We start from the raw sequence: 27,902 nt of genomic DNA on the forward strand, positions 1-27,902 counted from the left end.
ATCATGTATCACATTTTCCTTTTTTTCTGTTGCTGTTCTAGTGTTAGAAATCCCAAGTGATGGTGGGACCGCTATTATTTTCCTTCAGACGGTTTTCCATAACAAAGCACACACTCAGGAACTTTCCACTTTAATTCCATCCTCTTGCTCCAAGTAATACTGCTTGTATAAATACTGAGTCAGTCCCTTGCCTTGCCTCGTGTTCACACTCCTCAAACATCTGAGATACTAACATGTACTTGCCAGTTTTGGCAAATTATATGTATCTAGTTCTTTATACGTTTCGTAAACCAGCACTTCTAGACCCTTGACCACTTTGCTGGCTTGCAGCTGGTTATTGCTTTTATTATTGCACTCTTTGCAATTGCAGCGTCTCACTCTGGTTTTGATAATAAGTTCCTGAATGCAGCAGCTCAGTTGCAGTCATACAGAACCCTGTAGCTGGGACATTTATCTTATCTCGCTGTTCTATATCTGATGCTTCAGCCTCTGTAGCCCCAAATTCTTTCTTTTTTTTTTTTTTTCAGTTGTTGTCATAGCACATTGTCAAACTCATGTCTGTTTTGCTCTTTCTAATTTTTTTTTAGTTTGATATACTATCACCATGAGTTCCCTGACAGCATTGCTGCCTCTCTTGCCTTTTATACGTGCTTCAGATTATTTTCCTCCAGAAATACAGATCCTAGACTCTTTAAATATGTAGTAGAAGATGGAAGGTAAAGCTAAAATCACTAAAGGCCTTGACAGTCAAGCTAGAGGACCTGATCCTGTGGTTCTTACACAAATAAAGCTCACCGTGACTTCAAGGGGAGTTTTGCCTAAGTGAGGAATATCTATTAACTGCAGCCCTTGGCCCGGCGAGGGCAACTTCTAGCTTTTGTGTAGTGATTTCATCTTCAAAGCATTCTGCAAATACTGATCTCCAAAACATCCCCAGAAGGAAAGTCTGATAAGTAAGTAGCATTATCCCAGTTCTGGACGGGGAAACTGAGGGAAGCAGGTTAAGTGACTTGCTTAGGATCACAGAGGGAATTGGTTTTAGAGGTAGGATTAAGATTCATGAGTTCCTGGCTCCCACCCCCGTGCTCGGGCTGCTGGACAACACCTCACACTTTATAGCTGAGCTATTATTCTTTTGGAAAGTATGAAGCATTTTGTCATTGGGCAAATATACGTTTTATTGGCAGTGTAGAGTGCCATAATCCAAACCGTTACATTAATGCTTTCAAAAATATTTTATTTGGTAAATCCATAGCTGATCCATATGCCTTTTAATAGACTCTTCCACTGGGGACATTTTTAATGAGAGATTGTGCTGGCTAGGTCCAGTGTCAGGTACTAAAAGAAGTGCTTTGTTGTGCAGATGTCTTAAGAATAGCTCCAGAGGATGAAATATGACTGTGTTGACCTTTCAGCTGTGAGCTTATTTGTCAGGATTCAAATAAGTTGAAAGGATCAAACCAAACAGTTTCCGTAGTCAGACTGGGAATTGTGTTGCAGAGGTCAACAGTGAAGGCCACATCGCGGATTCCATAACATAGCCAATTGTTGGTACGTATTAAAGTACTGGAGCAGCTCCTGCAGTCAGAGACACAATTAAAATTCTAATTTATTAATGTATACAGAGAGCTGGCCCAGCCTGTCACTCACTGATTCAAATGACTGCCCAGACTTCTTTTTTTTTTTCTTTTTTTTTTTTTTCCTCCTCACTCCTGGAGCTTTTGCGGTCTTAAACGTACTGGAAGTCCTCTTGAATATAACAGACCTCGAGTGCATCCGTAGAATGCGATGTATGACTGAAAGGAAATCACGATGCTTGGGTTAGGATTTTTGAGTAAAACTGCACACACACAAACACCCACAGCCCCGACGTCTGATCACACCGCGCTGACGAGGCAATACCCGTTCTGACAGTATGTAGAATAAATACCGAGGGTGGTGGAAACGCGCCCGTTTTTCAAAAGTTTGCTTGAATAATGAACCAAGCCGTCTTTGCACATCGTTAATATATATCGGTCTCACTGGACAGCCCCAGCAGTTAGCAGATCTGTATTTTTTTCCCAACAAACAGACTTTGTGCATAGCAAGAACACCGTAGCCATCGCCTAACTCTGCCGTCTCCTATGCTTGGCCAGCAGCAGTGAGAAGCTCCATGCCATGTGTGGTGGGGAGCTGTGTTTACGTGATGCCGGGGACGGGATGCCCTTCACCCGGGGTCGGTTCTCCAGATAAGATGCCCCGGGGTCCTGCGGGGCCGTGGCGCTGGAGCGTGGCGTGGGGAGAGCCCCGTCTGTTGTTGTGGCCTCGGCCATTTAATGCTGGTTGGCAGGCTTTGTCATGTAAACCCGACTGGCACAAACAGGTGTGGAGAATTAATCTAGTATAGCTGTGTAGCTAATCTGTTATCGCCTCGTGGATAATTTCCTATATTCCCTCTTTATTCGCTGATCAAATAGCCACGGTGCTTAAATACGTGCTGGCATCCCGTGGCCTCGCTGGGGCGGGGGGCCTTGAATGGCGTTTACATGACAATGGGCTCCGACCATCGTCTTCGGGACCTTTTGACCTTGATAACGGTACCTGGAGACCTGCTTTTAGCAAATTTTGAGATACTCAGTTGTAAGAACTTGGACACAGGAGTAGAGATGTGCTCTGCTGATAGTTGAAAAAAAAAAAAAATAAATCTCCAAATACACGATGACTCACATTTTGAGCCTATCTCACACTGCCGTGCTTTATATTTGGCAGTGACCTCCAGTTTCACAGCCTGATGACACAAACAAAAGAAAATTGAAAGTTAAGGAATGGATTTAGTAACAGCAATTGGGAAAAGAATATAAGAAATATCAAACCTACAAAAATCACTTGAAGTGGAAAAAGGCTAACGCACAGTTGATAATATATTTGCCATAGATGTTAGGTCTCCTTGAAACTGTAAAACAAATAATTTAGCAGGCCAGGTATGCTTAGGTTTTTGAGAATTTGCACATTTTTCCTGGCCAAGATAAATATGTCTTTGTATTAATAGATGTATTGATTAAAATTTGCAGCTTTAATTGCTGATGCTCTTAACGATTATTCATTTTCGTTCTTCAAGCATTTTAGTTGTTGGCAGGAACACACAGATTGGAAACAAATCAAGAGACACATTTTCTCCCAAGAAAGTAAAAGTGCATGTGTGTTTTGGCAATACTAAAAATACAATTTTTTTAAAAGACGTAAATGTTGTGTGTTGCATTGAGCTGTTGGATACTGGACTGAAAACAGATTTAGGACGTCCAAGTCAGTATCTTGCAACTGAAACCGATCACTTGACTTTTTTATGTGATTAAATGAGATTTGTTGTTTTAGAGTAACCTGTGTGTGTTTGGAGAGAAGAAATAATGAAATTACTAAGATGGAAACTTTCGTTTTCTGTTGACAAAACAGAAAATAAATCTTCCCTTTAAGTCATGGCCAAGGAAAGAATTTGGGTTTCTTTTAGATTTTCAGGGTGAGACTGGGGGAGGCGGAGGGGACGGAGCTGTCTTCGCCTTTGCATACTGGTGCTTTTTAAAGCAGGCTTTTGGCTGGGCTTTTGTAGAATTTAATTTGCATGCTGCAATATCCTATATTTCTTTTCAGTATCTTGAGCAAGAGATAGACAAGAGGAAGAGGAAAAATCACAAGAGCAGGGTAATCTGCTGTAGCTTGTTGTTTTGGGCAATTACTGTTTTTTATGAAATTAGAAAGTGTTCGCTTGGAAATATACTGCACACTGAAAGGTGAAGGGAAGGGTACTCTGTTTCACTTGGAGCACAGAAGGAACAGGAACAGCCTCGGGTTTTACGCACGTTGTACCTTTTTACGTAGCAGTAAATTTAACAACTGGTAAAGAAATTATGCCTCAGCAGATGATTTGGAAGGGGAAAAACATTTGCAAGCATATTTATTGTATTTGTATGAGTATCTCTGTTTCACAAACACGTGAGTTTGTCTGAGTTTGGCCTCAGTCAAGGCAGTGGAAATTCTGCCACCATCTCTACTTGGGTTGAGATTTCACTTCTGCAGCACTTAAATAGTTCGCCTATGAAAATTTTACTTGAGTCCCTTTTTTTTTCTCCTTCCTTTTGACTTCAGAAATAAAGCAAAGTTGAGCTGAGCTTTGCTGGTTTCTGCTGAGGACCTTTAGCTCTTTATTTTTCCTCCTAAGCCCAATTATAAGTATTAGTCAGTTCTTGGAATATGCCTGTGAAGTGCTAATATCAACCCCAAAACATAACAAAATCTGAGTCAGGTCCTCAAAATTACATGATCAGCTTGAAAATTTTGATGCTAAGGGTTTTTTTTTTCTTTTTCTTTTTTCATTGAAACCTGGAGGCCTTTTTTTTGCCACCCTTCTGGATTTTTTTAAAACCCTGAGCATTCATTTTTTCCAGCTTTTCAACCTGAGCAGAAAGGTGACAGACACACTTGTTTTTCTCGAAAGAAGCTTGTGATTGTCCTGGAAACACACGATTCCAACAAGCGGTGGCTTCTAGGAAACCAGCCATGGTGAGAGCTGGCAGTGTGAGAAATGTGAGCAAATACGACTCTTCTCCTCTCACAACTGTGCAGAAGGAGGCAGAGGAGGACATCAAGAGGATTGCCTGAGGTCGGTGCATGGCAGCTCCTCAGGGCCTTGTGGTGCCAGGCTCCATGGGGCCTGTAGGCCCGGCGTCCTCGTGCTGCAGAGGGGCTGGTGTCCTCCGGCCTTCTGTCCTGCTAGACCACCCCCAGTATGATTTTCTGTCACATTTCTGCTTTAACGTGAGAAATTTACCTTTTAAAAAAGGGGATTCCTGACCAGTTTGCCGGGTCGGAGGGCTCGCTGTGCCTGAGCGTGGCCTGGGTGTTACAGCCACATCGTGGAAGGGGAAAACAAATGAAACATTCCTGACTGGTCAGAAATGTGTAAATTGCTGACAAAATGACACATGTAATTAAGAGTGCTCCTGCCATTTTACCTTGTGGTTTACACCTACAGTGTTGAAAAAAGAGAGTGACTCCCACCTCGCTAATTACCATTATCACTGAAATGGTAGGGTTTGAGTCATTAGTTCCATGTGCATTTAATTAGAGGAAGGCTGAAATTGGATTTAACTTATTACTTTTTCATGGATCACTTTCTTGTCATCACTTCAAATTGGATTGCAGCCCCAGGTAACTAATTATGAGCGCCACAGGATCAAGAGTGAAAAAAGGTAATTAGGAATAACACTGTTGGACCCTTGCTGGTAGTCCACTTGTGCTTGGGAAGAAATGAGAGCAGTATTTTGTAGTATTACAGATCAGGGAGTTAAAGGTATGCGCTACGGCTAGGAATCATGGGAGCATGCCCCCCTCCTATAGCGGTTTATATGATGTACAGCTGGGTTGAAGATGTTATATCGACATGGTTCCACAATCAGCTCCTTAATACCTAGATTAAACTTGTAAAAGCAACAGATTGGTTGTAGGTATGAGGCATCTCAACAACTGTGTAGTCAGGGGTCCTTACGTGCGTGATTGCAGCAAAGCTGTCAAGGCACTTTTGAGCCATGGTACAGAGCGGTTTAAGTACAGCGAGTTGGAATTGATAACAAATTAATGAACATATTAATGATCCGAAAAGATCGTTCGTAGCCGACCGGGAGATAAATCAATCAGGAGAACAACGGTGAGGCTGATGATGTGTACGTCAGGAATTTAGCTGCCACTGCTGCTGTGATAAAATCAGGACATCGCTTTTCTTTTGTTTGCTGGAGAGGTTCCTTTTTCTTTCTGTTTTTGTAGGGAAGGCTCGGTTAGTTGGTTTGGCCTTTTTTTTTTTTCTTCCCCCGGTGTGTCTTTTTTGATCTAGTAGATCTGATTGCCAAGTTCTGCTTTCTTCAGAAAATACTTTAAAACAAATTGTTTTATTTCCATGTGCAGAACAGAATTCAGAACTGCAAGTAATCAATTTTATTGACACAGTCTGGAAAAAAATGTTGATGAGAGTTCAAGGATGTGAAAAGATTGAAATTTCAAAGTACCCAACACTGAGTGTAGGAAAATTTCAAAAGTAATTTCATTAAGTGAAGAAATCTATTGTGTTGGGATCTCGGAGAGGAAAGTCTGCTCGAGGACCTAATGATATTGCAAGGAGCTTGCACAGCTGATTTTTGCCTTTAAAAGAGGAAAGTTTCTTAATTTCTCTAAGTAGTGAATCACAGTTTAAAGGCTAACACAGTTTCCTTAGGTTGTTTGAAATGGCTCTTAATGCTCTGCTAATGTAGGCAAATATTTGTGACTCAGTGTTGGGTAAGTGATGCTTGCTCATTATTTCCTGATGCAAGCAAAGTGTAGGAAATTATGTGAACACCACGCAGAGATGCTAAATAGACTTTAAGAGTAACAAAACTCAGTTACAGAAATTAAGTCTTCCTCATTTAGCCTACATTACAAAATAAATCTAGAGATTAAAAGGTATTACCTTTAATACAGAAAAAGAGAATCTCTTTTAATACATCTCAAATTGATTTACAATTTTTATACATAATGTTCATCTGTGGCTGAAAAGGGGGCATCCTGAGGTCAAGTGATGTAGTGTTTCCATTTTTCCATATGAGTCTTACTGTGTGTGATAAAAGCAAACTCCTTTATTTTGTAAGTCTGCAGGAATTTCTGATGAAGTGCAGAGGTCACTTTTCTGTCAATTTGAGTAGGCAGCATTTTTGAACTACTGTTGTTTTTTTTTTTCCCCCTCCTCCTACAAACCGTGGCACTGCTCTGACACACACACACACACACACACGGGCGCGCGCCCTCCGAGCTCTCCAATCTGCAACTTATTAGTGCGCAGCACTGGAGCCTGTCCAGCGGTTAGAAAATTTCCTGAAGCCTGGAATAACAGCAGTGGGTGCAAGTGCCATCGAACAGAAGTGACAACCAGGGGCAGTCCGGCCCGCCTGGCACCGTGCCCGGGCTGGGAAACCAGCTGAGATAGGAGAACGCAGCAAGATTGACGCGGTGCATCTGGGAAATGCTCAAAAAGTTTGCTTCTTGAAAAAATTACCTTCTGTGATCGTAAGACATCATCTGTTTTCCTGCAGATATTGTTTATAACAGGGTTTTCAAGCACTTGTCAAATAACCAGGAGTGAAGGAAACAGGCTAAAAATCTCTTACCGTTCAGATGAGTCCTGGTGTAATTGGAAAAAACAAACTCTCGTAATAGAAATCTGCAGCTTCCCAAGTCAAATGGTGCCTGCGAGAAGGAGAGAAGGAAACGATTAGTCAAAAGCAGCACTGCAAGGAGTTGTCGAAGGCGGCCGCGGCGATGGCGGTGGGAGGAGGAAGGCTGGGGCAGTGTGCGCATCCGTGTAATTACGGTCGCGGGGAGGTGAAGTCATACCTAGGGACTGTTTGGTGCGTTGCTTAGCTTTTGTTTCTGAGCTGTGAGATCATGGGCAAAATATTATAAACATATCATGGCCATAGCTTGCTTGTGTAACAAAAGATCAGGAACTTTTATTAAGTTTGTTTTCCTTGTCATATTGTAAAAATTTATTATGTGTACTGTGTATATTAGAAACAGATTCGGGTAATTCTGTCTAAATGAAGTCATCCCAGCTATTTCCAGACTGTCTGTTTTTGGTTGTGAATAATTTTCATACATCAGATGGTTGTCATATTTAGTCGCTCTCTACATTTGAAAGAGGACGTATCCCATTTTGAACTCGCCCGGACCGGAGCAGCCTTCACGCCTAAGGCTGCCTCGGCCGCGGGGCTGCGCTCGGGCTGCCTGGAGGCGACGGGGCTGAACGACAGCAGCAGGGCTGGTGGCTCTCAGCATCGCGCGGGGAAGAGCCTGCCAGACACCTATTTCAGCTTGTCCCTTTGTGTTCACACTTGGCAACAAGTATGTTGAAAAAACGGGAAGGAAAAAGTACCGCGTATCAACACTCTTCTAGGTTAAAAGAAGCTCTTCTCCCAAAGAATGCATACTTTTTTTTTTTCATTGTAACACAAGTGTGTTTAAATGTTTAATGTTGAAATTTAAATCATACGCACATCTACATAGCTTAAACTGCTGTGACTTTTTTTTTCATTTTAATCCTTGCAGCAGTTTCCTTAGTCAGTGTGGTGAGGCTCTCGGGTGCTCCTTGTGCACCAGCCCAGAGGTGGATGCGCTGGAGAAATCTGCAGCGATGATCACAGAGCAGAATTTTGCCCTGAGACCGTCAACTTTGCCAGAAATACTTGAGTTATAGCAATTTGCTTAAAAAAAAAAAAAAAAAAAAGAGCAAGGGAGACAGAGAAGAAGGCATTTTGATCTAGCTTGTGCGAGCAGAGGAGAGCAGCTGTTTGCCTCATGTGTTTAAATCTCTAGAGCTAATATTGAAGTTTCAGGGCAACAAGTGCAACATATCAGAATAAGCAGAAACTTAGAAACTAAAACCAGTGAAACAATTGGGAATGCCTTTGAATTTGGCTGTGGAGCTTGACAGTTTTACAGCTGTGCAGTCAGGTTGGCAGAATACTTTGTGGTGTGTGCAAAGGAAAAACTGTTGCATTGCTGAAATGTTTTTATATTCCCAGTAAATGTAATCTGCCTTTTATAAATTACTAATCTGGTTAAGGTGGAACATTAATGGTGCGTAATCCGAGTTCAGTGAAAGCCTAGAAAATGGAAGTAGACTGAAGGCACAAGAAAGAAATGTACTCTGCGTCAAGATGAAGTTCGATGAAGCATAGAGAAGATGGAATAGATTATTAAATAAACTTTGAGAGAAGATGGGAAAGGCACCGAAATCTCTCATTTTGAAAGGAATTAGTTTACTTGATTATATGCAACTGTATCACACTCAGGAAAGTATAAGACAAATGAAAGCAAAACAAAATTTAATTGAGCTATTATTTTGCAGACTTTGGCTCCGTTTCAGACAGCCTAATCAAATTGTGCTTTGCTCAAATAACTAATGTTAAATGCAGTCTACCAACAGATGTTTAAACAGAGACTAATTGGAAAATCTACATCCTGGCTTTAGCATGTCTAGCTGACAAACTTGGGAAATTGCGTGGAGAGGGGAGGCAGGGGACGGCCAGGAGGACGTCAGGAGGCGCTGGGGCTGCCCCCTGGGTGCAGGGAGCCCGGGGTGCCCGCGCTGGAGCTGCTGAGGTCACGGATGCTGGAGCTCGGTCCCAGTGGCCGCTTGGAAAAGCGTCCTCGATAGCCTGACGTCACCAGAGTCCTGTTGCAGCTCCATAGATCATGCCCGATGCCAGCATGTAAGTAATGCGGCGAGGCACGCTGATGGAGGATTTCTAACGTGGTCTGTGTGGTTATGAAACCTTTCTTGCCAGGCCTGTCACTTACGGCTTGTACTTTCTGAGCAGTAGGGATTCACATAATACCTTGCTGTGGTTTAAGTTATTAACCTGAGTGGCATATCTCAATTTCAAGCCTTTTGCTACGTAGCTGTGCAGCCGGGCGGACCTCTTTGATGTGTTGCGGCGCTGGGAGCAGCTGGGGCCGGATTTGTCCCAGGTTTAAGTGACAGCCACCAGGGTGTGCGCTGGAGCCGAGGCATCCCGCGGAGCTGGGTTTGGTTTCCTGCGTCTGGTGGTGCACCAAAGTCACTCCACTAGCACCAGCGGGATCCGTTCTGGTTTGTACAGCGGCAGCGAGCAGCCCCACGGTGACTTCTTGGTGGGATGTTTGTTTCTGTGCACTGGCTGCTCACCGAGATCTTGGGCCCAAGTGATGTTCCTGGTTTGTGCTGGGGCAGGGGGCTTCAGGGGCTGCTTCTGGTTGTTGGCAGCTGTTCCAACTCAGAGAGAGAAGGACAGCTCATGTTTCCAATTCGTATTTTGAGGATCGAGGCACAGTCAGTTGTCCTGTGTGGAAGGTGCATCCACACAGTCCTCAAGCAAGAGGCAAAAATCAGAAACACCTGTGTGAAACTTCTCACCTTTCCCTGGCGATAAATAAAAAAGACTCGAAAGGAGCATTTTGTCTCCCAGTAGCTCAGATAAGTGTGCCAGGAGATGCCAGCAGCCGACCCAGCCTGATGGTCTGTAGCCACAGCACAAACTCCATCACACAGCTCCTGTTGGTGTTACTGCAGGGTGGCTGTGCTGTGAATTGCTGAGCCCCCAGCCTCATCCCCCTGTGAGCTCTTGGGGCCAAAGCAGCAGCCTGGTGCCTGAAGCTGGGTTGTGCTTTGGGTCCTTGTTTCCTGAAGTCTTTCTTCTGTGCCCGCTCATGTCTCAGGGCAGCAGCTCCTCAGTTTAGTGCTGGTGTTCTCCAGGCTTACCAACAGCCTGTAACGGGAAGTAGCCAACCCAAGTGTAAAAAAAAAAAAAAAAACATGCACTTTTATATATATATATATATTTCCAAATTTACCAATTGGAGCTCTACAAAAGACAGATTATATTTTATGGCTTGTAAACAGCAGGGCAGATATTTCAGGAGAACTGCAGACAGCTGTAATTTTGTGAATGTGCACAAATTACTTGGAAAACAAATATTCCTCTGCCTACACAGCTGTATGCACCGCTGCGGACCAGAATACCTTTTGCATGATGCTCACGCCCGGTTCCGCGGAATATAATAATGCTCAAATGAATAAAGTGTGATTTGAAAGCGAACTCGAATTAATACGCTCCGTGGAAACCGGCCTCGCTGGCTGGGGATAAAGCCCTGGAGGAGAGGCAGGAGCTGATGGGAGCGTTTGGGGCCGGGGGCTGCCTCGGCCCCTTTCCCCGTTGGTCTGCCCCCAGGAGGGCCGGCAGCGGCCACTTGTGCTGTGGGGCTGGGTGCTGGCGGCTCCTTTTGTTTGTCCTTTTGCCGTGTGATAAGGAGGTGTAAAAGGAAAGTGTGAATAACGCGAGGGAAGGCAAAGAAAATCCCCAAAAGTAAAAACGAGGCCGAGCAAGAATAAGTAAAGCAGGAGTTGGCAAGAGCCAAAGGCCTCGCATTGATTTTACTTTTAACTTCAGTGTTTATTCAAAGGCTGTGGGTACAGGTTAACTTCCTTGGCTCAATATTTATTGCTGCGTTACTTGTCTCAGGCTGGAACAATGAGCACTTTGTTGATTGGGTTAAAAGATTGTCCCATGTCGCTGGGTCTCCCGCATCTCTCCCCGTGCCTGCAGGTTTTAAGCAGTTTATTTAAATTTCAGATTTCTCACCCTCCGTCGCGACTCGCCACTGTGCCACCAGCAGCAGCACTTGAGGGAGCATTGTTGGGCTCCTGCGAATCCTGACCTCCCTGGGTGGCGTTACACCTCGCAGATTGGATAAGCGTTTGAAACGAGAGGAGGGCCATCAGATGGGTTATTCTTCATCAGCAAAAGTGGTAGAAATATTCTGTGAAAGAATTAAAACGAGGAGGGAGAAGGCTGTGGTGGCGCTGGTTGCCTTCCTGTTTGACAGCCGTCCCGGGTGCTGCCCAAATTGATTTGCACACAGCGAGTACCTCCTGGCGGGCAACTGCTAACCCTCAAGCGGCCTCGTTGAGCAGAAAATCCGTAGAGTTACCGTACGGCAAAAGCTGACCGTGCTGATTTCACCCTAAGGTAGTGATGGGAACAATTTCCGTGCCCCAAACCCACCCCGGGCAGACCCTGAGGCTGCGGTGTCAGGAAAGCAGCCCCCAAATATTGAGGATTTCTCGGGGACCAGGAGCATTAGCATAGCACCGAACATAGCCAAGGTATTTTTAAGTCCCGTTGCGCACAGCTGACCCTCCAGGGGAAGGTATGTTTATGGCTTCCATCGCTGTTATTTTTTCCTTGCGCTTGTTGCTTGGAAAGCCTGCTCATTTCGAGTCCTCCGCTCAGCTGTGTCTACTGCGAAGAAAAACAGAACGAGTTCTTCTGGGAGAGCCCCACAGTGGACACATCAGAGCAGCAGTGACAGCTGCAAAATTGTTTTGTTGGTTTGTTGCTAATTCGGCAGGAGGGAGCGGAGGGGACCACCCTGCCTTAAAAAAAATAAAAGGAGGGAAAGAAAAACAAAACCAACCCCAAAAGCACTTTCGGTTTTTAACTTTGATTTTGCTGAAAAAGGCAAAAAGAAAAAGCCATGAGGAGCCTTAGGCCTGGGATGGGATGATACAGCAGTCATGGGGGTGCTTTTTATTTCTGACTGCTTTCGCCACACACCTGTAGGATGCCCTTGCTTTCACTTCTGCGCTTTGCCACCACAGTGCTTCTACCTGCAAACGCCAGGAAATTGAATTTCCTAACGTGCCTCTCCAGCCAGAGCAGTTAGAGCAGCAGAGGTGTTGCAGATGGCTCATGTGTGAGCAGTTCAGGGTGGAGCAATTGGTACGGGGCCGTGCTGAGGTGCAGGAGAGGAGGGATAATTGCCCGTGTCCTCACGGGGAGCTGGCTGACAGCACAGTGTCTGCGGGCAGGTAAGGAAGGAATGGGAAATGAAGCAGGGTGGGGATCCAGCAGGCTCTCCTGGCAGTGACTGCTGCGCTCAGCGGAGCACCTTCAGCTCCCAAACCACCCAGCCATGCCCACAGCACCCCCGTTTTGTAATATCATCAGGTCTGGGGCCAGTTACGTGAATTTTAAGGTCATTTTATTCTGATGTGTGCCCTCGGGTCTGATCATTCAGCCCAGCACCGTGAGAAGCCCCCGATGGGTGGCTGAACAGTGCAGGGCTGCACATGCTGAAGATAGAAATATTAAAAAAAAAATTATTCCTCCCTCAAAATCTCACTGTATTTTTTTTTATCTCCCTGCCTATGTACATTTAAAGAAAAAAATTAAAAGAAATCCCAGCTCTGCATTGTTAGTGTAGTGTCACGAGCCAGATTGTACTACAGAGCGCACTGATGGGTCTTCCCCTGAGGTATGGAAAGATCTATGTGTGCTAAGCAGGTGTTTTCATTTGTTTAATTGGAGCTGAGTTTAGCACAATATTACAGATAAATGAATTACACATGTTCAGTAATTCATAGAAAGTGATCGTTGTTGTGCTTAGACGCTTGTCTTCAGATCCAGGTTCGCGGAGATAGCATGCTGGCAAACACGGACCGGGTCCTGCTAAAAAGATTTGTAAAAAGCGTGCATACGTGAGGGAAGCTGCAAGTCTGGTTACTAAAACAGCAGTGACTATTTTGTTTTTGTTTAGACCGTAACGCTTACAATTTCGATAGGATTCTGTTCTGATAAAACGAAGAAGAGCCCTGGTGCCTGTGTCAGGCATGGTTGGCATCTTCGGGAATGCCAGGGGTGGTCCCCAGCCTTCGGGGTGTGTGGCACCGAGATCGGAGGGCTGTGCCACTGCTGGTAGCCTTGTCAGGTCTCCCAGCAGTGCCAGCACCAGCAGGACTGCAGGTTTCTCCCCAAAAACATCAGAGCTTTGACCCGATGAAGCGCACGCGGGAGCCCACGGGGCAGTTTGGAGGTGCTGCCTTTCAAGGGACAAGCAAAGCTGGTCACTCGTTGCAGCCGCCCTCGTGGCTTTGAGTAGTCCCGGCCCTTGGCCAGCTTCCAAATGGATAATTACATTGAACTTACCCAAATTTCCTCTGCAGATTCAATTGTAAACTATTTTCTCGCTCTCTCCTGCCAGTGTTGTATATAACGGTGCTGCGCAGCATTAAACAACTGTCACACGCAGCTCCAGAGGCTGTTGGATTTCAGGAACAGAAAGTAAAAGGTCGTAGCAAAACCCGTGCTGAATTTGAGAGCAAGCACTGACTGCGCTTTTTCAGTTTACAAAGTGCCTTGGAGCAAGCTTTGGGATTGAAGGTGGGGTCGGGGCGTGTGTTGCTAGCAGAAGGTGCCAGCATTTCATGCGGATTGTGAAAAGGGACTCAAAGGGACTCTTTTAGGGACAACCTCTCATGAAAGTCACCTCCTCCTGATGGCTGAAATTCCAGCTGGCCAGCTGCCTGCCTCGTTGGCCTAGGAGTTTATGAGCACAGCCCTCGTGTACCGCATCCCTCCTGCCGGCTTTCCCCCAGCTGTGCCCGATCCCTCTCCCCCATGGGCAGAACAGGAGGAGCCCTCCCCTATGGCACAGCTGCCTTCCCTACATCGACATAAAGGCTTCTGGCTCTTGCCCACACCTGCACGAAGCTGTGTCTGCGTCCCACTGCCGGATGGGACCAGGAGGAGGCTCTCAGCACAGCACTCCCCGTGTAACCCCGTTCGGAGAGCACCACATCCCCTGCACACCCAGCAGGTCTCTGAAGGGAGCCAAAGGGACGTGGGGAGGTGAGGGGTGACCTGGGAAGTGCTGCTGCGTCCTCCAGGTGAAATGTGTCCACCACAGGAGATCACAGAGGGTGAAAGCAGGTTGGAAGCTTTTAAATCTCTTATTTGTGTGTTTTCCTGCTGCACGCCTGGTATGTGACTGTTGTACGAGAGGTTCCTGGGAATTCGTGTGCGTCCAAACCCAGCAGCAATCTCGGAAGATTTGTGGCGGCACAATCTATAAACTCCAACTGACACATATAGCTGAGCAAATAGCTTGAAATTTCTTTAAACTCTTTGTTCACCAATGTATGTTAAAACGTGCCCATCCCACATGCGCACACACACACACCCACCCTTTTCCTTCCTTCCTTCCTCGTTTTACACCCACTTCCATCAAGGCTTTGGCTCGTGGCATCCTTCCTTACCCAGGGAGCCGTGGCCGAGCTGCTCCTCCTTGCCATCACCCCCTGGCCCCTGGCCCATGGCCGGAGCTGTCCCCGGGGTCTGGATTTCCCCCGTGACGTGCAGCCCGTTGGGGAGGCTGCTCCTGCTGCTTGGAGCCCTTTAATGAGATGCAAATTGTTTGTGATGCTGCCTTATTAAATGTATTGTAATTTTAAAATCATTTGCTTGTTAATTGTATTTAAATAGCTGCCACTTAGACAAGCAGAAAGTTGCCAGAAAGATAAATTGTTTTCTCTTTTTTGCTGTGTTGGGAAGCGGCCCCGGTGCCCTGGGTGGGCTGCTCGGACACCGCCCCACCGGGGGGCACTGCCCGGGTGGGAGCCTGCCGGGGCTCTGCCCTCAGCCCTTACTGGGAGGAAGGAGCACTCCCAGCATGATATCCTCTCTGAAACCTCAATCCCTTAAGAAGGTAAGGGAAGAAGGGTGCCCCGTGCTGCCCCTGTCACCCTCCTCAGCACCCTCAAGGCTTTGTCCTGCCGGAATCCACGGCCAGCTTTCTCCTGGCTGCGGCTGCACAGCGTGAGGTCCCTGCTGAGCTCCCCTTCAGCTGGGCTTAAAGCTGGTTTGGATCCTAGGCATGGAGCAAGCTCTGTGGTGCCGTTGGTATTTTTGTTGTGTTTGAAATGCCGGCCTGGAAAATGAACAATATTTCTGTATCGGGTCGTGTTGCCGCCTTCGCGGAGCCGAGGCTCGTCCCTGTCAGCACCAGACCCTCGCTCCCTTTCTGCCTTGCTTTTCCAGAGACGATTCGTGCTCCCTTTGTTTTCTCTTCGCATCCTTGTTGTGTGGCAGGATCAGTAATAATAGTTAATAATTAGCAGTTCAATAGCACTCTTCACCTTCAAAGCAATTTTAGGCATTAAATCACGGCAGCTCTGCTGGCAGGATTGCAATATTGACTTGTTACTTCACCAGTGTCACAGAGGCAGCAAAAGCAGCGTTTTTATGGAGGCCAAAACGGGGTCATTTATTATTTTTTTTTAAAGCACAAAATTGGCAAAAAATAAAATTTTCTCCTAGGCTGACACTTTGTTTGCCAAATTTCAGCATAGAGCCAATTTTTAAAGCTGAGTAATAAACACCTGAGAAGTTCTGGTTTATAATGGCAGTGCTGAAAAGCCATTAAATGAATGGCTCCGCTCTAACACAAGAAAACCCTCTTAAAACTGCTGAAAAACCCGTAAAAGCTGGACGGGGGCTTTGCGAACGCCAGCCTCCCCTCCGAGCCTGGCGCTGGGATGCGAAGGGAACCCACAGGGAGCGGGTGGCAGATGAGGGAGGGCATCTCTTTTACTCCTCTTGATGGTGTGCGGTGGAGCAAGGGCTGGGAGCTGAGGTTTTTGTACCTTCCAGCCTGCTCCGTGGGCAGGGACGGGGAGGGGAGGTGGGCCAGCCGTGGCACTTGGTGGCAGGGACAGCACGTGGGGACAGCGGGAAGGATGGGGTGTGCAGGAGGAGCGATGGGGATGTAGCTCTGGGGCAAGGCCAAGCGGGAAGGCCTGGAGGAAAGGAGGAACCGAGCGACGCCTCTGGGCACGGGGACAAAGGGGCAGCCTCGGGACGCCCGGAGGAGGGAGCGGGGCCAGGCACAGCAGCCAGCCCGGCTCTGCAGGGCACGCGGTGGCCACGCCGGCCTCGAGGGAGCCGTGCTCGGCAAGGTGGCAGGAAGCCCCGGCGATGCCCTGCTCGCCTGGCCTTCTGCTTGGCTCGGAGGGCGTTATTTCTGCCCGGATTGCAGAGGAAGCAAGGGCAGCGCCGCTTCCTTTCCTCCGCAACCTGCCCTGCAAGTGGCACGTCCCCGAGGGGCATCCTGCGTGCTGATGGCTCTGGGACAGCCTCGGTGTCCCCAGGGCCGTGCCCAGCCCGTGCCAGCTCGGTCCCATCCCGCTTGGCAGCTCGACTCTGCTGCGAAACACAGCAACGAGAGCACGCAGTAAACCAGCAAATTGACCAGTAAAAGAAATCAGTAAACGAAGGGAGCAGCTATTAATGTGCCAAGCCGAGATGTGTAATTATACCCTAGGACTTTTCCAAACTAATACATGTTAAAGGTGTAAACCTATTAAAGGAGAGATTTTTCTGTACGGGGAACTTATGTAGATAGAAGGATTTACACTGTATTTTATTCTTGTATTATGAGGTATAAGGAACGTTTGAGCAAATCCAGTCATTCCCATTATTACAATATCATACGTTTTTCATACCGTTTTATGTGGTTCTTCAAAAACTTTGGCACTAATTCTCTTTATATTGTTAGGAATTTTCTTTTTAAAACAGAATTCTTTTTCTCAAATAGTTAATTAGATTTTGAACTTCAAATACAGTACTTTTTTTTTTTTTTTTTTTCCTCCCAAGAATAAGGGTGTTAGATCCATTGTGCCGGCCAAATTACAGTTTGGATAGTTACATTCTCTCTGCTTAATCACCCTGCAATTTCATTTGAGGGAAGGATTTGGTGCCTCAGGTGTCCTGCATTCCTTCGGAGCCCCGCGTGGCGCAGCCGCTGCCGTCAGCCACCCCAGAAGTGGCCGTGTTCGGTGCCAGCGCGTTGTTGTCCCTGTACCCGGCACAAACAGCACAGCTTTGCTTGCAGAGATGGATTTTTGGGGAATCGCTTTCTCTTCCTATGCAAATGCAAATCTGTTTGAGGGACCCCTGACAAATTCCTCTCTTTGCTGGGGCTCATGAACCCGGTTCCCTTCGTTTCCACATCCCTCCTGGCTCGGGCACCCGCTGCTTTGCAGGCTCATCCTTCTTCTTGTGGCTCGGGAGGAGAAAAGGATGGTGACAGGAGGATGTCCTGATACATGTTCTGTCCTCGAATATTGGTTATTTGGGAATAGGTGACAGATCGCGGCACCGTGCTGTGCAGGGTGGTTCAGGAGGTCTCCAGTCCGTATGGCGACCAGCAGTCATCTTGAGGGGCTTGTCTGCCTACCCTTAGCTCTTCCCTTAGCTGCCTTCTTTAAAAATTCTTAACATATATATATATATATATATATATGTATATATCTTTTAATGTTGGAGGAAAACTAGGACTATGAGCCAGCTAAATACACTGTGTCATGAAACCTTGGGGACCACTGAAACGAGCACAGTGGCCCATTACTGCTAAAGAGGTGTTTTATTGAAAATACGCTGCCGTGCGTTCCCAACAGAGGGAGTGAAAAACGGCAAGATGCCCGGCGGTACTCCGGGTTGTTCTCACCAAGAGGCCGGAGTACACAGTTCAACACTCGTAGGCTGCGTGTGAGTACACCGTGCAGTGGGCTGATGGGTGCTGTCACGTCAAAGGACCCAAATTTCCTCAGACCCTTTGTACTGCAACGCCACGATGGCACAGGGGTGTGCACAGGGGTGTGCGCGTGCCTCGCTGCCGGCCTGGTGTTGCAGAGATGTTCTCTTGTGGTGGCTGTCAGAGGAGATGAAGAACCCCCAATCCCCTGGCTGTGGGGCCAGGCAGCACACATGTCCCCTCCTGTCACCCGCTGTCCCTGCCCAGCCCAGGGAGGGCACCCGGGAGCACAGGGCGCGATGATTTTGGCGTGGCCAGGAGCCGACGAGTTAATGCTCCACGGGCGAAGGCGCGTGATTGACGTTTGTTTTGTTGATGTTTCATTCTGTTTCTTTTCTTACCATGGCAACTTTAACATCATGACAAAACACCTACTTTTCCTCTTGGAGCCGCAACTGTTGTCATGCCCAGCAGGTTATTTTGGTATACAGTGGTTGCTCTTTTAACGCAGAGGTGTTGCCATCTCCTACCAGATAGCACCTCGAGTATTTCCTCTCCTCGGAAGGCATCTGTGGTTTTCGCTGTGTGAGCGCTGTGTTTCAACCCATGGCAAAAAAATGGAGTTTTAATGGAAACTGCGGCATTTCCTCTACCGTACGTGACATAAATGCTATCTCACGTAATTAAGGAAAGTAACAGAGAACAGTTAGCGGTGATTGCCTTTCAATATATTGTGTACTTTGGGGCACAAAAATAATTTATGAATAATGCCCATGCGTACTTGGAACAATTTGCAGACTGTGCTGTGAGTGATGCAGACCTGCTGGTAGAAGAGTGTGCTAATAAATTTTACTTTGTGGCGGAAACAAGAGATTACAGTTTATTAGGAAAGGAGATGGCAATTTATTAAGATCAATCAAATATGAATGCAGAGCGAAAATGTTGCCATTTTTATTTATTTATTTATCTCGAAGCATGGGGGGGGTGCAATTATATAAAATTTGTTGTTTACCTGTGATGTTTGATTCATTATTAATATTTTTATGTTTAGAGGGAACCATAATTTTGCAGAAATGCCTTCCATAACTCCTGCACAATCATATTCATAACTCACCTGAATGTTGACACATCCTGCTGTGTATATATAAATTAACTAGTAACACTGGCATTATAAAATGATGCATTAAATGAAGATGTGAATGGTAATTTAAAGCATGCCACGAAGTGAAATTCAAACCATTGTACAATGCTGAGGGGATTTAAAGAGCCTTCTTCGTGCAGGATCTGCAGGGCAATAAGGAAAATGACAGTTTCACATGAAAAAGAAGTGCAACAGACACAAACATTTCTGAAATGTTAATTGCTTTGGTGTTCTCTTCTGGCAGAGACACCGCCAGCCTAAAATTCACTTTTCTGCCTGAAAATATGTTACCATGAGGGTGTTAGCTAAGATTAATAAAAACGACCCAAAAAAAAAAAATGTTTACTTAGTACTTTTTCTCAGCACTTTGTGGATAATAAGTTTCACTGTTTCCTGTTTAGTCAGTTGTTTTCCCCATTTGTTTTCGTAGGTCTTTCAAACAGCAGCAAGGGAAAATGCAGCAGTCTGAAAACAGGAAAATGTGATTTAACCCCACAAAAATGGGCCTGGGGATCCAGCAGTGGGAATAGTATCCGAGACGCCTTTTTTTCCCTTCTAACTGCAAACAGCAGCTGGCTTTCAAACCGGCCACCCCTCCCTGCCTGCGTTTGCAGCCCGCATGCAGTTCCGCGGGGCTGGGTGCCGGTGGCAGTCCGCGAAGGAGGCGTGCACGGAGGCAGCGGCACAGCACAGCCATTTCTTCTGCCACGCTCATCTTCAGCAGCAATCCTAACCTGCTGCGCTGGCTCGGACCTCGGAGCCTCATATCCGTGCTATACACAGTGATTTTTTTTTTAATCTAGGTGTTGATGCTGCCACTTGACTCGAATCAGATCTTGCAGAGCCCAGGAGCCGCCACGCTCCTTGCCTGTTGTTTTTAATGTGTCGGTGGATGTCTTCTGTTTGGAACATCCTTGTCAGATCTGATTGTCTCTGTCTGTGATGGCTCTCCATAATTGAATGGAATTAAAGTGGGAGTTTATGGTCCTTCTTGCTCTTTTAAAATATTTTGCTGGCTGAGAACTGCGTTATATTTCTTGGTGACCCTACTTAGTGCTACCATCTCCGTTACTAAGGGAATAGACAGAAGTTTTTAGCCCACAGCAGATGTTGGCTGAGCTTGCAGGTAAGAAGCTTTTATATGAAAGGGCATAAAATGCTTTAAAAATACTGCTCGCAGGCTCTGTGGCCAGCGTTCAGTGCTTAGGCAGCACCTTTCAGCTTCTGAGTGTTTTGCAAATATTGGCCTAGAGAAGATCCCCAAACGAGCAGGGTTCTCCCCGTTCTGCAGGTCGGGAGGAGGCCGTCGCCTGCCTTTGAGATGGTGAGCGTGCGGGCAGTGCTTGGCCAGGGATGTTGCAAGCACTTCTCAGAAAGCAGGGCACGCAGGACGGAGCAGATGTTTCGGAAAACAAATGCCCTGGGTGACTCGCCCAAGGCTGGGGAGCGCTGGCGGTGCCAGAGCCGGGGCCGTGCTTCTGCTCCTCTCTGGCAGCGCCACGTCACGCTGCTCTTTGCCCCGGGAAGGGGAACGAGTGCCTAGAGCAGCATCCTGAGCTTCACACAGCCCCATGGTGGTTAGAAATGTCCCGAGATGGAGCTCACTCCGCAGGCATGAGGTTGGCAATGAGGGCAGAAGGAGAGCACGGGCTCAGTGGGCAGTGAGAGGGCCATGCTGAGGAAAAGCAAACAGCTCAGCAGCTTTCTGTGCTGGTGGGTGGCGTGGCCACAGGGCTGCCCTTCTCACCCGAACTGGGGCATAGGAGGTGGTCTGTGAGAGATGCCACCAAAAAGTGCAAGCCTGCGTATTGCTGATGCATTCCCCAGAGCAGCCGGGGTTGCTTGGGATTGCTTTGAAGTCCGGCACAGGAGGGATTCTCTTAGCGCAAGCAGTAATTATTACGAGCTCATGGCATGCGTTACCTGTTTGTGCTATTATTAAACGTCCCGAGTGTTGGAGGGTGTGCGTGTTTGTTTGCTCCCCGTGCACCCACGTAATGCACACGCAGGGCCGTGGCGCCCGTGCCCTCTGCCTGCTGACCTGCCGGGGGCCTGCTGCTTCCAGAGCCCGGCGTGTCTGATTCATCTGGGCTGTTTCTGGCAGATTTAGGGTCTTGGAAAAGATGCCCTTAGTCCCTTATTAAATATTCATAAGAGGGTGGGGTCACATTTTTGTGACCTGAAAAAAATCCCATTAATAAATTTGTTATCTGACACGAAAACACTTTAGTGTGGGAGGCAATCCGTATCGCATCCCATTTACCATCAGATCACAACTTGTCAGCAAATTGGGTCCTTTGTCTTGGCTTCTCGTGCGGCTCTTTAGCAGCGTAACTAATGGGGCCATTGTCTCCCAGCCCCTGACGCCCGCAAACAAACCACGCGCCTGCCTGGGGAGCGTGCTGGCTTCGGGCTCAGCTGCGTGCGTGCGAAGGAGCCGTCGGCATCACTCGGACAGCGGGGGAAAATGCCGAGGCCAGGCTGAAACAGCGGGAGGGAACCGCCACTGCGGTACAGAGAACGGTGTGGGAGCTTTTGGGGCAGAGAGGTTGTGGGGCCGGTAGCGGTGTGTGGCTTGGAGACAGCACAACGGCAGGTGTTGTGTGTGCATCAAGTTCTGGGGGACCCAAAAAGTGTTTGATGGGGCCTGAGGCTGGTTGTGTGCCACATCGCCCCGTCAGCTCATGGCGCTGAGGTGTCGCGGGCCCAGGCCTTGCCCGGTGCCACACTCGAGGCTGCCTCAGCGGCAGGGAGCGGGGCTGTGAGGGCTCTGTGGGGTGTGTGGGGCTGCAAGGGGTTTGTGGGGCTGTTTGGGGCCGGGGGCTTCATCCCGGGCTGGCTTTGAGCATCCTGGTGCCCTGGGACTGACTCCTCTCTGCTTTGATAGAGGAGAGGGGGAAAAGCTGTGCTTGTGTGCAGGCCGGGCGCAGCAGCATGGCTTGGTGTGGGCTCCTGACAGAGGCTTGTTGATGTTGTTTTATTTTTATTTTACTTTGTTTATTTTACTTTGTTTTATTTCATTTAGTTCTATTTTATTTAGTTTTATTTTATTTTATATTTTATTTCGTATTTTATTCTATTTTGTTCTTTCATTTTATTCTATTTTGTTCTCTTTCATTTCATTCTATTTTGTTCTCTTTCATTTCATTCTATTTTGTCCTTTTTTATTCCGTTTTGCTCTCTTTTCCTTCCCTCTCTCCCCCTCCCCGCTGTGGGCACCCCGCTGCTGGCGGCGCTGCGCGGGGGGCGGCACTCGGCCGGAGCGGGCAGAAAGTTGGGAGCGCGGAGCTCCGTGCGGGGACACCCCGCGTCCCTACAGCCCTCACAGCCGGGGAGGGGGCTCAACACTCGGCCGAGCGGCAGGGCAACAAGAGGAGGAGGAGGAGAAGGAGAGGAGGAGGAGGAGGAAGGCCTCGCCCGGGGGTGCCCCGTTCCGGGGCGGGCTGTGCGCGGCGGCGGCGCAGGGCGGGGCGGGGCGGCTGCCTGCCTCCTGCCTGCCTCCCTCCCTTCCCTGCCTGCCTCCTGCCTGCCCTCCCTGCCGCCTCCCTCCCTCCTTCCCTGCCCGCCCGCCGGGGCTCCGCGGCGCCAGCCCGCGAGCAGGGCCCCGCCGCCGCCGCTCCTCCCGCGGAGGCTCCGCGCCGCTCCGCCCGCTCCATGGCCCGCCGCGCCCCGCGCCGCCCGCCGCCGCCGCCGCCTCAGCCCAGGTGGGTGCCCCGGGGCCGGGCTGTTGGGTTTTGTGTGTGTGTGTGTGTGTGTGTCGGGGAGGGGGAGCCCGAAACTCGCGGAAAAGAGCGAGGGAGAGGAGAGCGGCTCCCGCTGTCGTGACAGCTCCGCTCGCGACAGGCGCGGGGCGGAGCGCGGGGGGCTCGGGGCGCTCCCCGCCGCCCTTCAGCCGCGTGTGGCGGCGGTCCCGGGCGCTTTTTTGAACGCAAACAAGTTTGGTGGCAGGAAACGTGAATCACCCGCGGTGACTAAGGGCTGTTGACGAAAACGGAACGGCCGGCTGCGGGCCGCCGAAGTTTTATTTCTAATAAAAAAAAAGTGACTCGAGCCGGGCTGCTCGCCTCCCTGCGCTGCGAGCGGCACCGGGGAGCCCTCCGGGGCCGGCTGGGAGCCGCTTGGCCCTGCCTCACGCCGCCGGGCCCCGTCCTGGAGCCCCAAACACCCCGCAGGGACCCTCAGAGCGCCCCTGCGGTGTCCCAAGGGCCTCCTGCCCGCGCCCCTCAGCGCGCAGCCCGGCCTCAAGCGCCCGTCGCTGTGAGGATGTGGTGCCAGAGCGTGTCCCTGCCAGGGAAGGGACAGATTTTGTGGGGTGACCCCGCAGGTGGCCCCCAGCCCTCTCCCAGCCCGCCGGAGGGGCTGCTCTCAGGGGGCTGGAGTCGAGCTCCTGCCCCAAAACCTCCCCGGGGAGGCCGCGGGGATGGAGCCCAAAGCCCGGCCAGGCGGAGGAGCTGCCTCGGCCTAGAGCGTGGCGGAGCCGAGCTGCAAACTGATTGGCCTGACACTTTATAATCAAAGTTGATTTATTGTTCATTAGTAGTGCATTAGCCCTTTCAGGCAAGACAGTTATTTGTGTAGTGGCCTGTCAAACAAAAGACCGCTAGCACCTGTCATTTCTAAACCACGAGATAAGCGAGCAGATATTAAGATAACGCGGACAGAAGTACCCCAGAACGAGGTAAAGTTCTCACAGTTTCCCTATAAGAGGCATCGCTGCGTGTGCTGGCCACGTTTCGGGGGGCAGGCGAGGCTGCTGAGCCCCCCAGGCCCTGCCGAAACCTCTGGCCCACCCGCGGGGTCAGGAGCCCAGGTTTGCGGCCCCAGCCTGATTTGGGATTTTGGTTGGGATCTTAGCACAAGAGCAAGCTCGAGGCACTTGGTGTGTTTTGTCCCTGACTCCTTCCTCCGCTTCCCAGTGGGCAGATGTCATGCAATGATGCTCTCGCTGGCAGGGGTTAATTATATGAAAACTTGATGACATCACGGCAGGGCTGTGAGAATGTCAAAATACATCTGCTGCCGTATTCAGACATATTGCTCTGCACTCGCTCCCCCTATATCAGCTCCCCTCCCTTCCCAAAAGGGAATGATCGCATGACATAAAACAGAAAACAACACAAGTGTCAAAAGAAAACAAAATTAGTGAACTTTTGTCTGCCACCATAGAAACGAGGATTAACTTATGTTATTCCAGAGCGTGGAATGGAGACTATCTGCATGAGGATATATAGTGTATTGTCTTTTGTGAATTTTCATTTGACAGGGATTTTGGAGGCTGTGATCTTAATTAAATCTCAACTGACTCAAATAATGCATCTAAAGGCATGCAGCGTTGCGTAACCTTGCTGAGTTGGTAAACCATAAATCATCGGAAAGCTTACGATAGGAAGGGCCGCTTTGAAATTATTTTGTTTGCTACAGTTGTTATTTTTTTCCCCTTGTTTAACGTACACTTTGCCGTGCCACTGTGCCCTCCCTTTTTTAGGCAGCATAATTCCTGCTTTAAAAAAAAAAAAAAAAAAAAAAGAGGAGCTCGGAGACATGCTCTGACCAGTCACTCAGCCGAAGTAGAGAGAAGTCATAAATAAAACGGAATTGACAGGGGAGAAATGAAATAGCAGCGTGGGCTTCCTGGGGAGCTGGCTGCTCGCAGGGAGCCGGGGGCGTCGCGGCGTGCTCCGGCTGCTGGTCCCCGGCGTGCTCGGGAGGCGTGCGTGGCTCCGCGCCCCCGGCGGACACCGGCACGGCGCTGAGAGCGGTGTGAGCGGGACCGGGCAGCGCCAGGAGCCGTCACCTGCCGGCCCCGGGTTGTAATGGGTCACAGATGGATTCTCGCGCTAATGGACGGCGGGCTTTGACGTGTACGCAAGTTGAGTTGGTGCGAGGCGCGTGTAATGGAGGAAACGGTCGCAACAGTTGTGCTAGGGGTTTTTTTAGGCGTTGGGAGTGATGCAGAGCGGTTGGAGCGATGGCTTAGGCAGCATTTTAACCTGGCAGCTCTCGAGCACTGATGCTGCTCGACAGTCGTGTCGTTTTTAAAATAGCGGAGCTACGCGAGCTCCTATGGCAGCGTAAAAGGCTTCGGTTTCCTTATCTGTGATGGCATGCCCTGGGCAGCTGAAGGAAAGGTAAGGGAGAAGGCTTCTGGCGTTCAGGACCTGAAGGAGTTACAAAGCTCTCCTGCACTCTTGCTCTCTATTTCCTAGTCATTTTCGAGCTGCTTCAGGCAGACCTGTGCTGGATGCCTCCGCAACTTGGACTGACTTTACCAAAATGTTTCCCGGCAGCCAGCTAACTCGCTGATGTTGTTTTCTCCCCCCTTTGCTAGGAAAAAAAGCGGTAGCAGGGGCAGTTTTATCAACACCTGCGAAACTCGGTTGTGGGAAAGTCCTGACACCATAAGCTAAATTTGTTATTGTTTGGTGAAAGGCTTGGCTGGTTTTAAGCAGTTTGTTTGTTTTATTGAAAGCAGAACTGCATTACTGGAAACTATTTTGCTGTAGTTCAGTTAAAATGTCCTGTGCTGTTTTGTTTTTGTAAGGTGCTTACTTGCTCAGCTTCGCTTTCCAGTTACAAGGAAAGGGAAAAAATGCATCATGCACTCCTCTGCAGGTCTGAAGTGGCCGTGTAGAGATTTTGGAGAGAAGCAGCACTGGCAAATCTCTCTTCCCCAGCTATTTTTTCCTTCCTTTTTTTTTTTTCCTCTTTTTTTTTTTTTTTATTCTTTTTAGCCTTTCCAGCACAGTTTCCTCTGCTAGAAGGAGGATCTGTAGGTTGTACTGAAGTTGAATGAATGGTATTAAAAACAAACTGAATGTTGAGCAAATAAGCGGGATTGCTAATTGTTCCTTGCACTAGTTTTGGACGGATTTGCCTTCACTGATTAGGTAAGATGCTCTGCTGTTTTGGAGGGACAACAGCCCCCTCCCCAAACTGACAACGGGTTTTAATTTTTAAGCTTTATCTTGCCCTTAAATCTGAAACATCATTGTTCAAATAACTGAGAACAAGGTAAACCAACAACATCAAAAAGGTCGGCTTCTGTGATTTCTCAAGGGCTTGTTATTTTGTACTTTCCAATTCTATTTGATGTCTTGACAAAACAAGATGACACAAGGGAGAATACATTAAATTTTGATTTTCATCTAACCTGTTACAGTAGTGGCAGCTTAATTTCTTTTACTTTTTACCGAAGACGGCTTTTTGCACAATTACTCTAATTGCCACGCCACTTTATGAGAAGGTTTCTTTGCGGGTTTCCCATTTGCCTTGATTTTGCGAGGCATTTTTTTGAAGGCGCTTTGACCTTTAACACGGAGAGCTGGCTGGTTGGAGTGCGTCTTCATTAGAAGTAAATCACTGAATGGCAAGATTGTCAAAGAAGCAACTGATGTTTTCTCATTAGAATCTAATTTGCACCGTTGTGCTTAGCTGCGATGTGCAGCTGTAGGTGTCTGCGCTAGGTGTGAAAAACTGCACGTTTTAAGCAAATAAAGTTTACAACTGTGAGAAAGGCTCCGCTCGCACCCGAAGTGGCAGAGCCTCAGTGAGTGTTTAAGCAGGGCTGGAGCTGCCTTCCCCCGTTTCCTACGTGAAACACGCAGCGTGCTTTAACCAGGTGAATATTTTTTTTTTCCAATAGCTTCCTAATTTTTTTCAGCTGGCCAGGACAATGGATGCCTCCTCGCGTGCCCCAGAGCGCTGCGGCTGGTTCTCGCAGGAGAAATCCGGCGCAGAGCAAAGAGGGGGCTCAGCCCCAGCACCGCCGGGGTCCGAGCTGTGCCGCTGCTCCCAGGCTGCCCCGGCAGGAGAGGAAAGGACAGGAGAGGAGAGGAAAGAGGAGAGGAAAGGAGAGCCCCTCGCTGCAGCACCGCCTGCTCCGGAGAACTCCGGGCGTGCTGAACGCTGCTGATTCAATCACCGCCTTTTATTATTTAATTAAGCTCTCCTTAATGTATTAGTGGATTAATACACAAATGCGAGGAGGCTGACATGATGATCAGTCTCAGCGTGTTAAGGGTGGTGGGGAGAGAGAAGGTTTCAAGGGGTTTTCAAGGGCTGGGGGGGTAATTTGGGTGTTTCTGAGCAGGATGGCTTTTGGTTTGTTTCAGGGTGTTTTGGCAGAATATGTGGAGCAAACATTTCCTTTCCTAAACTCCAGGAAAAAAAAAAGCTTTTTTTTTTTTCTTTTTTTAATCGAACCATTATAAAATATCACTGCTGTTAGGAAGCATGTACAGCAGGTTGTAATTTTTCCTTTCACGGTGGAGCGGGAAACAAAAATGATAACTTCTTAAAATGTGAAAAATGATGGTGATAATCTTGAGGTTGAAATCTCACTCAGCTTATTAAATGAGTATTTGGTGGTGTGCATTCCGGTTTAGTCTGTATTTGACAAATGTTAGATGTAGAAAGGATTTAATTTATGTAAACTTTATATTTTTATGCAAATTAAATGGGTATTTATTATAGCAGAAACAATTATCCTGGCACTTAGTGAGAAACCTGGTATGCATGAGAAGTGGTAGATAAGATCAGATGTTTCATTCTGTAAACAAATATGAAAATATCCCCGTTTTTCCTTAGCTAGAAGAGAATGCAGAAGAGAGCAGACATCCTGACATGCCGGGGAATGTCAGCATAGCCCATCTCCCTGCCTTCCGTGGGTCAAAGGCAGATCTTTCCTACTGATAAAATATAATAAACAAAATTATAACCATAAAATGCTAATTTAATTTTAAAGAGGCTCTTTTCCCCCTCTTTTTATAGGGAGTTGCATTGTTACGGAGAGAACAGTTATGCTAATGACAGACTACTTAGCTGATTTTACATTAATGTAATAAACAGTACCTGT

The 27,902-nt window shown here is 48.0% G+C and overlaps 1 protein-coding gene and 1 long non-coding RNA gene across 19 annotated transcripts in view; one reads left to right on the forward strand and one right to left on the reverse strand.

Annotated features, from left to right (window-relative positions):
• The window catches only part of FOXP1 (forkhead box P1), a 364,305-nt gene that overhangs the window by 255,809 nt on the left and 80,594 nt on the right, over window positions 1-27,902 (forward strand). The window contains exon 1 of one of the 18 annotated variants that reach the window (XM_068694650.1): window positions 22,465-22,752. The exons of the other annotated variants lie outside the window; for them this stretch is intronic. The gene's annotated coding sequence lies outside the window, so the exon portion shown is untranslated. Of the gene's footprint in view, window positions 1-22,464; window positions 22,753-27,902 lie in introns of those variants that run through there. 18 annotated transcript variants of the gene reach the window in all.
• On the reverse strand, window positions 1,228-7,308 carry LOC137862514 (uncharacterized). The gene is made up of 3 exons (XR_011100348.1): window positions 7,167-7,308; window positions 2,707-2,767; window positions 1,228-1,796 (listed from the first exon to the last, which is right to left on the reverse strand). It is a non-coding gene; the product is annotated as an uncharacterized lncRNA (long non-coding RNA).

Source organism: Anas acuta, chromosome 11, assembly GCF_963932015.1.
Source record: "Anas acuta chromosome 11, bAnaAcu1.1, whole genome shotgun sequence".
NCBI lineage: Eukaryota > Metazoa > Chordata > Aves > Anseriformes > Anatidae > Anas > Anas acuta.